The sequence below is a fragment of the Mastomys coucha genome, unplaced genomic scaffold (assembly GCF_008632895.1).
Source record: "Mastomys coucha isolate ucsf_1 unplaced genomic scaffold, UCSF_Mcou_1 pScaffold15, whole genome shotgun sequence".
Lineage (NCBI taxonomy): Eukaryota > Metazoa > Chordata > Mammalia > Rodentia > Muridae > Mastomys > Mastomys coucha.
The window spans coordinates 89,144,952-89,160,412 of record NW_022196897.1 but is presented as its reverse complement, the minus strand read 5'-3'; the positions used below and the strand labels follow the sequence as shown (position 1 = coordinate 89,160,412).

General features: G+C 45.7%; 1 protein-coding gene across 1 annotated transcript in view; it reads right to left on the bottom strand.

Annotated features, from left to right (window-relative positions):
- The window catches only part of Abtb2 (ankyrin repeat and BTB domain containing 2), a 155,717-nt gene that overhangs the window by 41,543 nt on the left and 98,713 nt on the right, over window positions 1-15,461 (bottom strand). The gene's annotated exons all lie outside the window — the stretch shown is intronic.

The following is a 15,461-nucleotide window of genomic DNA, read 5'->3' as shown; positions in this document are numbered from 1 at the left end:
AAAATCTAAAATTTCTTGAGAAACTGGGAGGACTCTTAGAATGTGGCAAGTCTGAGTTAAGAGTCTCTGGCATGCAGGGATGTGACAAGGACACGTAGCAGCAGGGGATTTTAGGACAGTCCTCTGGTGTTTATAAACACTGTGCTGACATGTGATCAGCTACATGAACTTGGGCAGGTTACTTGGGCTTTCCGTTAACTACAGACAATGATGGAGGAACATAAATAACTTTCTCAGTTACACAGTAGGAGTAGGAGCCAGGTCCAACTGTGACAGTCCTAGGATGTGTACCCTTGACCCTGTAGGAGTCCAGAGTTCAGTGAGTACACCAGCAACACTCATCCTGTCCCTGTTCCATGTGTGTATGAGCACACAACTGCATAACTCAAGGTCCTTTAACTCACACATCCTTTCCCCTCTGAGCCTGTGCTACTTCTCTGATGGACAGTTCAAGGCTCTGCCTAGTGTTTGCTTATGTGTTGCTTAAAAAAAAAAAAAAAAAAAAAAAAAAAAAAAAAAAAAAAAAAAAAAAAAAAAGCCATGGTAATCTTGCCAGCCATTTTCAGGGAAAAATCTAAAATTTCTTGAGAAACTGGGAGGGCTCTTAGAATGTGGCATGAGCCTTTGTCCCTCTAGAGGGGCAAAGGCACAACAGGCAGTCCTCCCCTGACCTGGGCCCCTTCCTGGCTGTGTCTGTCTAGATCACCCTGCAGGTGCAGTGATAGTTCTGTCTATCCATCCTCTTTGGTGTCAGAGTAGCTAAGGCTAGCCCCACTATGCCTCCCCCTCCCCACATCACAGCCAGCATTAGCTCCACAAGGCCTAAACAAAGCACTTCCTCAAATATTTATTTTCATGGGAGGAGAAAGAGCATGTGGCTGGGTCACTCTGTAAACCTTGCTGGGTTCCCTAAAGCAGAAATTCTAACAGCCGAGTAACCAAGCACAGCAGCACTAGCTTTAAGCACTAACATGAGTTAAATAAAAGAAGAGACGCAGTCCTAAGAGCCTGGTGGGGGTGGGCTTCCTGGGGCAGCCCTAGTGCAGCCCAGCATCTCCTCCTTTCTCCCTTTTCATTGACAGAAACAGCACTGGGACATGTGGATCACATTTGCAGTGCTTAAGGCAGGGCAGAGGAAATTCAGCTGACTTGTCAAAGGATTCCCAGTGAGAAATATTATATCACTAGATCTGGTAACAGGAGCAGGCAACTCTGTTAATAACTTCCTATTTTGTCAGTTGTCTGCCATTCAAAGGGGCTTTCACTTAATACTGTGGCAAAAGTAATTAGGAGCCTGATATTAATAATCAGATAGAATCACAGCTTTGGCAGGAATATCTTTTGCTTTTAAGAAACTGTTTTCTCTCTCTCTCTCTCTCTCTCTCTCTCTCTCTCTCTCTCTCTCTCTCTCTCTCTCTCTCTCTCTCTGTTATTCCAGCAAGGAAAATAATGCAGTCAGGATTAAAGCTGATTTAATCATTTTTTAATCATTTATTTTTATTTTTATGTGCATTAATGTCTTGTCTATATGTATGTCTCTGTGTGTCTGTCTGTGTGAGGGTATCATATCTTAGAGTTACAGACAGTTGTGAGCTGCCATGTGGGTACTAGGAATTGAAACCGGATCCTTTAGAAGAGCAGTCAGTGCCCTCAACTGCTGAGCCTCTCTCTAGCCCATTTTAAAATATGTATGTAGGGCACATGTATGTGTGATACATGTACACATGCACATATAGGTTTGAGTGCTCTTACACACTTGGAGGTCAGAGGAGGCCATCCTGTGTCCTCCTCTGTTATCACTTTCTACCTTATTCCCTTGAGACAGGATCTCTTACCTAACCTATACAGAGAGTCCCAGTGACTGTCTTGGGTTACAGGCCCATTTGTAGCCACATCCGGTTTAGTATGGATTCTGAGTTTTCAAACATAGATCCTTATGATGCACAGCAAGCACTCTCACTCATGGAACCGTCTCTCTAGTTCCTGATTTATTGATTTTGTGTGTGTGTGTGTGTGTGTGTGGCACTGTGACAGCACTCACACACATTATGTCACTTAGTCCCTCAGACTTCATGGGGTGCTATGCTCACCCTTCTTACGGAGATCACCAGAAACTGAAAATGGGGTGCTAGATGTGAAACTCATCAAAGAGATTCTTAGCTGCTGAAATGAAATGGTATTTTAATTTTGGCCATCTTGTCCATTTAGGGTATCTGAAAGGAGAGGGGTCTGTGAGGGTCTAATGTTTGTAGGAAAGAAACTTGAAGTAAGAACAAGAAATGATGTGCTCTGTCTCTCTGTCTCCCTCTCCCCCCTTTCTCTCTCTCTTTGTATGTGTGTGTGTGTGTGTGTGTGTGTGTGTGTGTGTGTGTGTTGTATAGCATGTGTATGGAGTAAAAAAACAATCTTAGACATCAGTTCTCAATGTCTTCCACACCTTTGGTCTGAGTCAGGCTTTCTCTTTGGCTTGAACTTTGTTCTGCAGGCCAGGTAGATGGCTGGGTGGCCAGTGAGCTTCCAGGGCTCTCTGCCCAGCTCTGCTTCCTCTTGCCATCACTGGGATCACAAACCCGCACAAAGCCATGTCAGATTTCCAGTTACATTTTCTCATAGGGCTGCCCAATACTTGAATGTTAGAATTCACTTTGTTTCCCAAAGCAGCAGCCCCCTGTTCATCCTCTTTCCTCTCTGACAGTACTGCATCCACTCAGTTGCTCTCTGAGTCATCCTTCTCCCTTCTCTCCTCTGCCCATTCCACCAATCAGCCATCAGGCCTTACTGCTTTTACCACCTCAGTGCTTCAAAAACTGGTCACGGCCACTGCTCCTCACCCTGGCCTCCCTGCTCTCTGTCTGTAACTCCTCCTCTGCCCTTATGAAGAAATCTAACTGCCTTTGTCCAGGTAAAACTAGACAGTATCTTTTTTTCCTTCTCAGAAACATAGGGGTAAGAAGTGATTTTCTGCTGGTAAAGTGGCAAAACTCCCAGCATGCCCTCAGCATGTCAGGAGTTGGGAAGTCCAGCACACAAGAGTGTTACTTCTCTGAGCTACTACATTCCAGTGCTGTTCTCTCAGCTGATTCTAGATCACCAGTTGGGGTGGAGACAACCCATTTTCTTCCCAGTGATTCTTCACTATTGCCCAGAGAGGGTGGTGTTGAGTCAGGTAGGAAACTCCACCCTAAAGCCTGGGAACCAGCCTTCTCACAAGTAGGTGCCACCCAGGAATTAAACCTGGTTTCTGCTTGCAGAGGTGCAGTCTCTCTCAGGCACATGCCATCCCTAGAGCAGAAGGGCAGCACACCATGTTGACAAACCAGAATTTCAGTTCAAAGGAAAAGATGATGACTTCATCTGCCTCTCTGAAATACAGGGCTAATAGGAAGGCATCTCAAGCCCTCACTAGCACTTGAGGGGACCCCGAGACCTCCCTCCCCATTTACCTCTAAATGTTCAGCAGTGGGAAGAAATAGAACTGGTGACTGCTAATGTCTCTGTGTTCACTTCACTCACAGTCATAATAGCCTGTGTGTGTGTGTGTGCATGCACATGTGTGTGCAAATGAGTCTGTGTGTGTCTCTGTGTGTAACTATCCCTCAGCCTACCACTCTGACAATATTAAATATTAAAACATCTTTTCTATATGGGCCTGAATGCAGTTTAGATTTTTCAGACACTTCATCCCAACGCCAGCAAGGCTACAACATAACTTCCGTTCAAACTTAAGAACCCATTACAGCATTCTCCCTAGACTTGCAAATGACTCCTGTGGGGTAAGCCTCCTGGCATGCCTGTGACTGCAGCACCCTTTCCCTGCTCAGGATCCTCACCACCTACCCCACATCCTTCAGATGAAGATCAGACCACATAGGGTTCCTTTTTTTACTGCTCTTGTGAGGATACATGAGGAGCTAGGGGCTTAGGTGGAGCCCTATAAGCTTCTGAAAGCACAATGTATATCACCCCCAAATGGTTTCCAAAAGGCCCACAGAATCCCACTCCCCTTGAAAAAGTGTTTCTATTCTCCGATTTGGATTTTGCCACGGAAGGGATGGGTAAGGAGTTGATGTGGTTGGGTTTTTGTTATTGTTGTTGTTGTTGTTTTGTTTTGTTTTTATTTAAGACAAGATCTCATGTATTCTAAGCTGGCTGCAAACTCTGTATGTAGTTGAGGATGACCTTGAACTCCTGCCTCTATGTCCCAAGTGTTGGGATTATAAGCTTACACCACCATGTTTAGCTTGAGATGAAATTTTATATATAGAAATTTAATACCCAGTTGTTGTGTATTAGTCATCCTGGGATAAAGCACTAAGAAGCAAAGGCAGGAATATTATTCAAAGAGATTCAAATGGGGCACAAGGCAGTGGATCCTAAAGCCTTACTGAGTGCTATTTATCCTGACAGTCTAAGCTGGGAGGCGAGGGCATGGGTGTTTCATGAGGCAAAGGGAAGAGGAACAAAATAAGAAGACAAAGTTGAAAGTAGCTTGAAATATGCCTGGAAAACTGTCAATCATTCATATAATGCAGATGACTCATCAAGAATTATCAAACCCACAGCTAATGTCTGGGTCAATCTATCTCGTGGAGCTCTGTGACAACCAGGAGTTCAAACGAGGACAACATTCTGAGACAGGAAGAGAGAAGTCTTTGTGTGTGCATGCACATCGAGCAGAGTGTCTAAACTGAGAACCAAATGCTGACCACCAGTGAATACCAAATGGAAGCAGACTTGTATATGTTATATATTCTATGCCCAAACAAACTTTTGAGCCCCTACAAAGATCTACCAGTAAGCTATGACTGTAGTGTCTTATTCTCCCGTGGAACACAGGTCAACATGGGCTGGGCCACTTGGCTAAAGCCTTGTTAGCAAATGGCAAAGTGGAATGCTAACTGGGCAGCAACCATGCTGTCTCTCAGAGGGGACGCTCAGAGAGCACAGGGTTCTCCTTGTTTAACCTAGGGATATACACTTGCCTTCCATCAGCACTTAAGTTTCCCTCATCTCTCCCCATCTCCTCCACCATCCCTCCCTCTCAGTATGGGAGACTGAGCCACGTAAATGATAGCCAAGTGCTCTACTACTGAACTCCCCTTACTTTTTGAGATCAGTGAGAGTCTCATTAACTTGCCTAGGCTGGCCTTGAACTTGTGAATCCTCCTGCCTCTTCTCCAAAGAAGCTAGGATTATAGATCCCTGCCACCAAGCATAGCTCATGCTTCCCTTCAAAAATTTATTTTTATTACATTTATTTATTTTGTGTGAGTATATGTGTATGGGGGGGCAGTGGGGACTGATCTTTCCTCTCCACATGTACACACGGAGGTCAGAGGAAAACTGTAGGTTCTCCCCTTCCACCAGGGGGGTCTCAGGGATGGAACTCAGGACTGCACAGGTCCTCAGACTTGTAGGCAAGTGCTTTACCCACCAAATCATCTCACTCCTCCCACTTTCTCTTTTAAGCAGAAATTAAAATCAAATAATCATCACCATCTGGTCGATACCTCACTGTAGCTAAATTACCGGAAGATGGTCTTCCTGTCAGGTTTTGTGGGGGAGCCAGAAGCTCAGCACTAAGCAATAAAATAAAAACACACGGTTACAACTGTCCAAGTGACACTCGAGTTGTTAGCCACCCACTTCCTCCTGAGAAAAAGGGCAGTCAAATGCCAGGCTCACTTAGCCAGGGGCCGAAAGCCCTGACAGCCTTACTCTGTCAGGAACTGGTCATGTGGCTGTTCTGCTCTCCGTCAGTGTCTCAGTGAAGCCCAGGCAGGGCAAGGGCCTGGCGAGGAGGAGAGCCAACAGAACACTAGACTGCCCCACAAACAGTGCTAGTGATTTTGAGAATCCCCTGGAGCATTCTGACACTTCCTTCCATTTGAGTAGACATCATTTGGTCACAGACAACATACTGGCTGCTCATGAGGAAGCCAGCCAGTGGAGACCATGGGATATTGCTCAAGTGGCCTGAAGCACAAACTCAATTCAAATACAATCTCTTCACTGATGCCGGCTTCTTTGCAAGTGATTAAGAGAAAGCTGTTTAAGCCTATGCATCAACTCAAAAAATTAAACCTACATGTGAAGTCTGAAAAACCAGCAAGAATCACAACAAAGGCAGCTTGGGACAGAAAGCCAACTGTGAATTACTGAGCTTCTTCCTTGGAAAAAGCCTCTGTGTTACACTGAATACTTTTAAAGAGATTCTAGGTGGCCTCCAAAGGATTGGTGTAACACAGCAAGAACTTGGCTTGGAATGACCCCTTAAAAAAGAACACCGCCGGGCAGTAGTGGCGCACACCTTTAATCCCAGCACTTGGGAGGCAGAGGCAGGTGGATCTCTGTGAAGTCAAGGCCAGCCTGATCTACAGAGTGAGTTCCAGGACAGTCAGGGCTACACAGAGAAACCCTGTCTCAAAAAACAAAACAAACAAAAAAAGCCAACAAAACAAAACAGAACACCATTTCATGACCATCGTGCTTTTACCACATTCTGTCCTTGCCCCTGGAGGCAAGCACACTAATCCCTGTGGGCTACTTTTATAAACACATTCAAAACACACACACACAGGAAGTAGAGTATGGCACACACCTGTCATCTCTGTGTTTTGGAGGCAGTAGCAGCATTGTGGGTTTTAGGGTATCCTCCCTCTGCTGCATGAGTTCCAGGCCAGCATGGGCAACTTATTGTCTCAAAACCAAAAATAAGCAAACAAAAACACACATATAGGAGGATCTCTGTGAGTTTGAGAACTACATAGTGAGTTCCAGGCCAGCAAGGGATATATTAGGAATATATTAATACATGAATAAAGAGTGTATCATATATTATTATTCTTATACTGATTAATGATTTTTGTATTAAAAGAATGAAAATGAAATCTGAACTGTAGAACAGGGCATCTACATATATCATTTGCAACAAAAATAAATCAAAGTTGATTCTTTTAAGATTTTATAGCAATAAAATATGATCAGGCTTGTTAAAAGACATTCTTAAATAATAACATATTCAAAGCAAATGTTTATGTTGCTACTATTTTTTATTATTTTTAATTATATGTATGTGTGGGCTTGTGCAAGTGGGCATGTGTATCCCTGGAGGCCAGAAGATGGCCTTGAGTGCCCTGGAGCTGCTGGGTAAAGTCTGTTGTGAGTTGCCTGGTATAGGTGCTGAGAACTGAACCCAGTTCCTCTGCAAGCGCTATTAACCTTGGAGTCATTTCTCCGGTCCTAGTATATTTTTTGACATTCACTGGCCACTGAGGAAATAGTATTTCACAGTCCAGGATTTGCCCTGACCTTCATGAAGGTGCCATCCTTCAGTGGCTGAGAAACCTACCTATGTTTTCATGTTCTTTGAGAACACAGATTTCAACGATTCTTTTCACCTTTCTAATTTCTCCCAGCAATTCTGGGTGGACGACTTTTTTTCTCAGCTTCCTCAAATAGGACTACTTGATATATGCACTGATGGCAAATTTACATGAACCAAATGATCTGGGGCACATTTCACTCTGGGTGAAAATTTCTCTTGAGGGCAAAGGTGATTTCTTTCTCAGGAAAACTAAAGCATCAAGAACAGCAACAAAAACCCCTCTACTCTTTCATCGTCAGCTTAAAGAGCAAGGAGTGGAAGTCATCTAACATTAAAGATAGTTCTTTTTGGATAGTAGACTTTAGGGTTTTTCCCCCCATTGTTCAAGGTGTTTTTAGACAAAACCATCATTAGTACAACCATTGCAGGTTTGCAGAGGGCAAAGGTAGTCAAGGGGAAGCATTCCGTTCTTTCTAGGAAGAGGGTCAAGGGGAATCAGCTCTACATCACTACTCTGGAAGGGAGATTCACCCGTATGCGTCATCCTCAGTCTCTGCCTGCAAGGCCCTTCAACCTGGCCTGCTGTGTCTATGAGAGGGAGTATCATTCACAGCCACCCAATAGCTGGGCCTCCTCTGTAGCCTGTGCAAGCTGCAGTGCACTGGGATCTGAACATAAGATCTGGAACAATACTCACAGCATTCAGCCAGGCTTGCAGCTGGGGACAAGGACCCTGGCCACAGTCCTACTCTGTCTACAGACAGTCAGGACTTTCCATTCTCTTATAGGGAGTCATCCTGAACTGCACCCCTGCTTGGGTGGGGAGTAGGGCTGCCAAGCCTAAGAGGGGAGTGAGTGGGGCCTCCCAGTGTCAGCTGGTATAGAAAGAGAAGGACGCAAGGTGGCTGCGCACCTAGAACAAGTACAAGTCATTCATTTCTTGGGGAGTGAAAAGTGCCAATTATCACAAGGTCTAGGGCAGGTGGCCAAAGCAGTTATTAATAGAACATGAATGTGTTAGTCAGAAATGCTGTACACTGGAGCCCTGCTTAGGAGACATACCTGCTGCTGTCAGCTTTCCTTCCACTTCCAAAGGAGTTTGACCACTCATCTCCTTAGGTAATTTAGAATCGTGAGTCACAGAGATCAGGGTTCTGAGCCCAGCCTGGCCTTTTACTTAGCTGTGTGATTCTGAGGTAGTTACTTCACCTTTCTGATCCCCAGTCTGTTCATCAGTATCTGGAGCCTAACAATGGCAGAGTTTGACTGAGGACTGAAAGAGCTAAGCACACAATGAAAAGCCTAGCATGCAGTGTGTTGTAAGTAGGAATATTTTTTATGAATGGCTTCAATAACTTCAAAGGTCACGAGATGAACACCATCAGAGAAAGGGCCCAAAGCCACAATACTGTTATTTTGTAAAGATCATGACAATTCTTATTCATAAGTAACCTTGGTCTATATACACAATTGCACAAAATGGGTCATTTATTCTACATTCATTCATTTCTTGTACTCAGAATTATGTGTGACCACCTGCCTGTCAGAAGCAGTTGTATTCTAGGAACCGACATAAAGGAGAAAGCAGGTCATTTGCCCTGAGGAGCATGCAGCCTAATGAAGGAGGAGCAGTCACCACTGTGCCCAGAGGGCTGCAGTAGAGTCCTCACAGAAGGGAAACAAGCTCTGAGCTGAGGTACTCAGGTGTGGTGGCTGAGAAAGGTTCCCCAGAGGTGGCAACACCTCAGCTGCTTGGAGGAAGAATCAGATCCCGCTGACCACGTTGTGGGATCTCTTTGCCCTCCAAGGCTGAAATTACAGGTGGGTTGACACTCGTACCTGCCATTTCCATGAATTCTGAGGATCTGAACTCTGATCTTCATGCCTGTATGGCAGATGCTTATACTGCTGAGCCATCTCGAAGCCCTCATTTTTCTTTTTGACACAGGTTCTAACTAAGAATCCCAGGCTGGCCAAGAACGTTCGACCCTCCTTTCCTCTTTCTCTCAAGCACTGGGATTATCGGTGCGTAAGTCCACATCTGGCTCATTTCAGTTTCCTCCACGTATTTCATGCTTGGCTAGGCCAACTCTTCTTAGCTATGAATAGCATCTCATCTGACTGGATGGACCATAGTTTGTTTACTCACTTACTCCACCGCTCTCATGTTCGAGCAATTGTAGAGAAAGTGTCTACAAACATCCATCAGCAGATTTCTGTGTGGGCAGAAGTTTTCAATTTCTTTGGGGAAATACCAAGGAGTGTAATCACTGAACCATCTGCTAAGCATATATTTAGATTTTCAAGGAAATTCTCACTGAGCCACTGTGCACTCCCAGCAGCATTGCATGAGAGTTCCTCGCCAGCATGTGGGGGACTCTGGATTCTGGCTACTCTAACAAGGGTCAAGGTGTGTGTGATTGCTGCAGCAGGCGTCCCTTCTCCAGAGCTGATATGCAGCAGCTTGGCACACATTTACTTGCCACCATCAATCGTCTTGGGTCAGGTAGTTGATAAAAGCCTTTGGTCCATTTTAATCGAATTTTTTTGGAGTTCCGCATATTGCACCCAGTGCACGAGCCATGCAAACATCCTAGCACTGAGCCACATCCCCAAGTCCTGGTTCATTTAAAAATTGGGTTCTCAGTTTTCTTACTGTTGTGAATATTTCTTTATATTTTGGATAACAATTTTTTATCTGATATGTCATTTGTAAATATTTTCTCCCTGCTTATGGTTTTTCATTCTCTTCAAAGTATAACTCACAGAGTAATTTTTGCTGTTATTTTGAGACAGGTAAGCTCAGGCTGACCCTAAACTCACTCTGTAGCCAAGGCTGCCCTACCTCTACTTCTCATGTTAGGATTATAGATGTATGCCACCATGTCCAGCAGAAATCTCAAAAGAAAAATGTGTATGGTATATATGCATATATGTTCATGTGCATATGTCTCTGCACACATGTAGACTAGAGGTTAGTGTCAAGTGTCGTCCTCATTCTCTCCCTGCCTTCTTTTTTGTATGTGTCAGGGGCAGGGTCTCCCAGTGGCCCAGGAGCTCCCTGACATGGCTATGCTGCTGGGCAGTGGCTGCAAGGACCCTCTCATCTCTGCTCCCATGCTGGGGGTTTACTTGAGGGCTGTAGCGACAACGCAGGTTCTCAGGCTTGGAGGACAAGCACTTCATTGACTAAATCATCTCCCGAGCCCCCAGAAGTTTGGGATTTTAATGCATCCAGCTTCCTTTTCTTTCATAAGAATTGTGGTTTTGGTGTCACATCTGAAAACTTGCTCACCCAAGACCCAAGGTCATCTTGTTTTTTTCCTGTTATTTTCAAGAACTCTTATAGTTTTGTATTTCACATGCAGGACCATGACGACTTGCTCCCTCATGCGGCTGCTTAGGCTGGAAGCAGACCTGGGTTCTGAGAGGAGCCCCAGGTGCCTTCGGCGTTCTGGCTTCTAGTCCTGGTCATGCACACAGGCCTGCACCATCCCGTCCTTCTGGGAAAGCCAAGACTACACAGCCAGCATGGGAAGGCTCACTGTAGGGGAAAAGACAGCCTGGAGCAGACCTCTTGGAAGGGCAAGCCTTCCCTGGAGCGTGCCTTTGTCCTGCTGTCCTGGCACAGAGGAGTTCTGGTCTGACTACAGAGTGTGAGTGATCAGTGTATACTCTGCTGTAACTTTGGGCTTTGGCCCGAAGCCCCTTGCTGTCAGTTTTACAAGCTCCTATTTGCAGCCTCACATTAGGCTCATTAAAAAGCTGCTCCCTGTGGGGCCATAACTGCACATGGATGAGCGGAGAGTGAGCTTAGGAGACTGCCTATGATCTGCCCACCAACACTGAAAGAGGACCTAATGGAAACTGTGAATCAGTGCCTCCTGGCTGGAACCAGGCTGGCGACTTGCCAAGCAAAGGCAGCCTGCAAGCCCTTCCCACAGCTTGCTGTGGCTTCCCTGTCTTTGAATGAGGCAACCAAATGTCCTGTGGAGTGTGGTCCTCTAAGCAAACAGATGCCATCTTCATCAGGTCTTCTGTACCTGCCTGCAAGTGGCAATCTTGATCGATAGTGGATTGGGCCTGTGGACTGTCAATAATTTCCTCACAGGTAGGAGAGGGGAGGATCACCGGCCCCTTACCTAAGCATCTGACTATTCTTCCTGGTCATTTGTATGCATTCTGCCCTAACTCTGTGACCTCAAGTCTTGGGGAGGGTTAGAGGAGAGCCTGGGGAAGACAGTTCCATCTCCGCAGCCATGGGGAGCCATCATCTACGCTGGGTAAAGACTTTCCAGCGCAGCTGTCTTGGAGCCACTCACTGTGGTGGTTTGAATTATATGTCCCCCATAGGGTAAGGTATTTGAACAATTATTCTCCAGCTAGTAGTGCTGTCTGAGTAGATTTAGGAGGTGTGGCCTTACAGGAGGAAGTATGTCACTGGGGACTGGCTTTGAGAGTTTAAAAACTTGGGGTATTCCTGGTGTACTCTTTTGGCTTCCTGTTTGGGGTTTAAGGAGCAAGCTCTCAGTTTGCACTCCAGCCACCAGGCCTGACTGCTGCTTCCGCCCTACCATGACTGACCCTGCTCTCTCTGGAACCATACTCCTAGATTAAACCTTTCTTCTGTAAGTTGCTGTGGTCATGGTGTGTTTTAATAGAATAGTGACACAGCAACAGGAAAGTAACCACACACCTATGCTCCTTCTAGTACCCATGCTCCGTAAGGAAGCCAAGATGCTCAGTGGTTCCCGGGGTGAACTACTGGGCTATTGCACTTTGGTTTGTTGTTGGGGCCTTATAAAGAGGGGTAGATACTGTTTACATTTGTTTATATCTAACAGGGAGGAATTCTCACAACAAATGAAATCTTTCTTCTACTCTTCGGCTTCTTATTTTTCCTTTCTTCCTTTGTTTTTTTTGTTTGTTTGTTTGTTTGTTTTTAAATGGAAACTTTTTATTTTTCCACTGAGTATAGTGGAAGAGGGAAATGGGCTAGACTACAGATAGAGTACCATCTGCAGGTTAAGTAAATGGGCCACACGAGCCAAGGAGATGGAAGATCTTTCTCTGTTCTGATAATGGATGATGAAGCCTCTGCTTGTGTAGGTCCCAGGTATGTACTTTGTGCTATGTGAAGGAGGGCAGTCCAAATCTGCTGGTGTGGAATTCTAGGACCTTGATAGCATGAGGCTTACTGTGAATGTAGCTCCCAGTCGGGGCCTATTGCTAGGGTCACCGGATGCTGGGCTGCCTGCAGTTCTGTAGTGCCTTAGCCTGGTCTGGCGGCCTCTATCATGACTTCCAGGATAGTCTGGGGATTTGTAGGGAGGCAGACCAACCCAGAAATGAGTCAGTGGGCCTTCACCTTCTACATCTAGATGTGAAGCCCTTTCGTTCTATACCTTCACTGTGACTGCTACCACAGCACGGGTGCTGCCTGACTCTCCTACCTTGAGCGTGATCTCTTTTCAGGTGTGTTTCCCTGGCCTGGGTAATGGTCTGCATCTCTTGCTAGTGGCCTCCTGCTCTCGGGGTTGACTCTATTACCTGAATCACTGGCTAGTCAGCACATCCCCAGTCTCACAGAGACTGGAGTGCTCTGCTGGCCTGCACACTGTACCATGCACATTCCAGATCATTGCTACATGGCAGAAGAAACACTCAGAACCTTTTTACCTTTTTGACTAAATTCCAAAAACATTCTTTGTACCGTGGCTTCACTGATAAACACACAATTAATACTCCTGTAAAACAGCAAAAACAATTTCCAGGGATGGAAGGGACTACAGAAGACATGGGCCTCTGATCCTATCCAGGGTGCTTACAGATGACTCATGTGTCACCGTGAGTTAGCTATACTTCATAAGAACAACCATCCCATGCTTGCCTTGCTGTGTGTCTTCCCTTTAGTTCCCCACATGGCCATGGAAGGGCCCAGTCCTTGACCCAGAACTCTCTCAAGTGAGCTCATCTTTGGCTCAGACCACCAACAAATTCTCACTGAATGTCCCTAATCTCTGCTGCCCTCCCCTTCTACCCAGTGTTTCTTCTTCCCAGAGCTCCTTACTACAGCAATGTACCACTCATGAGTTAGGCAGCCCAAGACAAGCAATGTTTTCTCTGAGCCTCAGCTTACTGGACTGTGAAATGGGAATGAAACATTATCAGAGAGAGGGGACTGAGATAGCATGATGTCTGCTGAGCTCTACAAACATGCTGCGTCCTCCACCTTAGACACACCACAAAAATAGATGAAAAAAAGCAAACAGAATAACTGAGATATTCTTAAATAGTAAAGCAAACCAGAATAATGGCCTTGTCTTCAGGTGGAATTATAGGATAGGGAAGGCTTCAGACTCCTGAGGTGGCATGGCTATTCTGGAGATGGCCAACAAGAAGGCAGACACTGGAGGATAACGTGGGACTGACTCCTTTAGCAAAGAAGGGAAAGAGCCAGACTTGGCAGTCTCATCTCCCAGTTCTGATCCTGAGCCACAGATGGACCAGAGCACTGAAGTGTCAGTATACAGTACCCACATTGTTATGGCTGGTGTGACCGGCTGTTTACAACAACTCTGCGTCCACACAAGGCTTGCAGACTGCAGGGCCCACCCTCAGTCTTTACACTTTTGCCTTGAAAAGAAACAGGGGGTGGAGGGCAGGGAAGAAAGGCCCTGCTTGAAAAACAAATACACGTGATGCCTGGGGACACTTCCATAGTAGGCATCACTCTGTTTCACTTTTTCTGACTCAAATAAACACTGGAATCAGTCAGGAAGGATGGGCTATCCTGTCTAATGCTAGACCCCCATCTTCATTCATGGATGCTGTTTTCTATGGGAGAGATACCAAAACCCAGGACTCTAGAAAAATGACAAAGCTGCTTCCCTAGAGAATACATACTGTCTACCGTGGAGGAGGACAGGACCTGAGCAATATGGTCAGAGCACACCTTTGAGCACCCTGTAGGTAACAGAACCCTAATTTTAACATTTAAGAATCCACACTCCAAGGGGCTAAAGAGCCTGCAGGAGACAGCACGGTTTGTAAGCCAAGGTTTGCATTCCACGTTGGTCATTTTTTAAACACTGAATTATAAAACTCACTCTTGCAGAGAAACACTGGAGTGACATTTTTGTATAGTCATAGTTGTAACCATAACCATTAATTCAAATGCATTTGTCACTGTTTAAAGGAACTGGCACCCAATAACAGTGAAGCCCCTTTTTCTACCTCTTCCACCCCAGAAACTAAATATCTAATTTCAGATATTTCACATACATGAAATCACACAACATGTGGCCTTTTGTGACTGTCTTTAGAGTTTTTTTGGGGGAGGGGAGCTAAGGATGAGTGTCTCATTCTGTAGCTGAAACTGGCTTCCAACGCATGACCTTCTTGCCTCTTCTGAGTGCTGGGCTTACAGATGTCCATGCCTGATTACCATATTGCTTTATTTTACTTATTGCATAACAGGCATTTCTTGTCTTTACATGTCTTAGGGTTACTGCTACCGGCCTCCCACTATGCTTCTCCATACGCTACCTCCTCTCTTCTGAAGCTCACACATGTGCAGGAGGCAGTGGCAGGGCTCCTGGTTAGAACCCACCAGGAAGGGAACAGAGTTCTCAGGAGAAGCCCCCGAGTGCTGCAGTGTGGACAGACTGAGTGCTGGAGTGTGGACAGACTGAGTGCTGCAGTGTGGACAGACTGAGTGCTGCAGTGTGGACAGACTGAGTGCTGCAGTGTGGACAGACCGAGTGCTGGAGTGTGGACAGACCGAGTGCTGCAGTGTGGACAGACTGAGTGCTGCAGTGTGGACAGACCGAGTGCTGGAGTGTGGACAGACACATGGCTAACATGGACATGTGCATGTTTTGCCTTTACATCCCTGCCACAGTTGTGTTTGAGAAAGCAGAACAGGTATAGGTGAGCCTAAAGCCTGCCTCCACACTCACATGTACATCATCCAAGAGAGGAGCCTTAGCAGTTACAAACCATGCTGTGGAGTGACACAGACAAGTGAAGAACTGTGGAAAACACACACTTACCAAGTGAAATGAGGCTCCAAATACCTAAGGTATCTCGCAGAGTATGTGATAACTACAATGGTACCTGGAATGCAAGATGG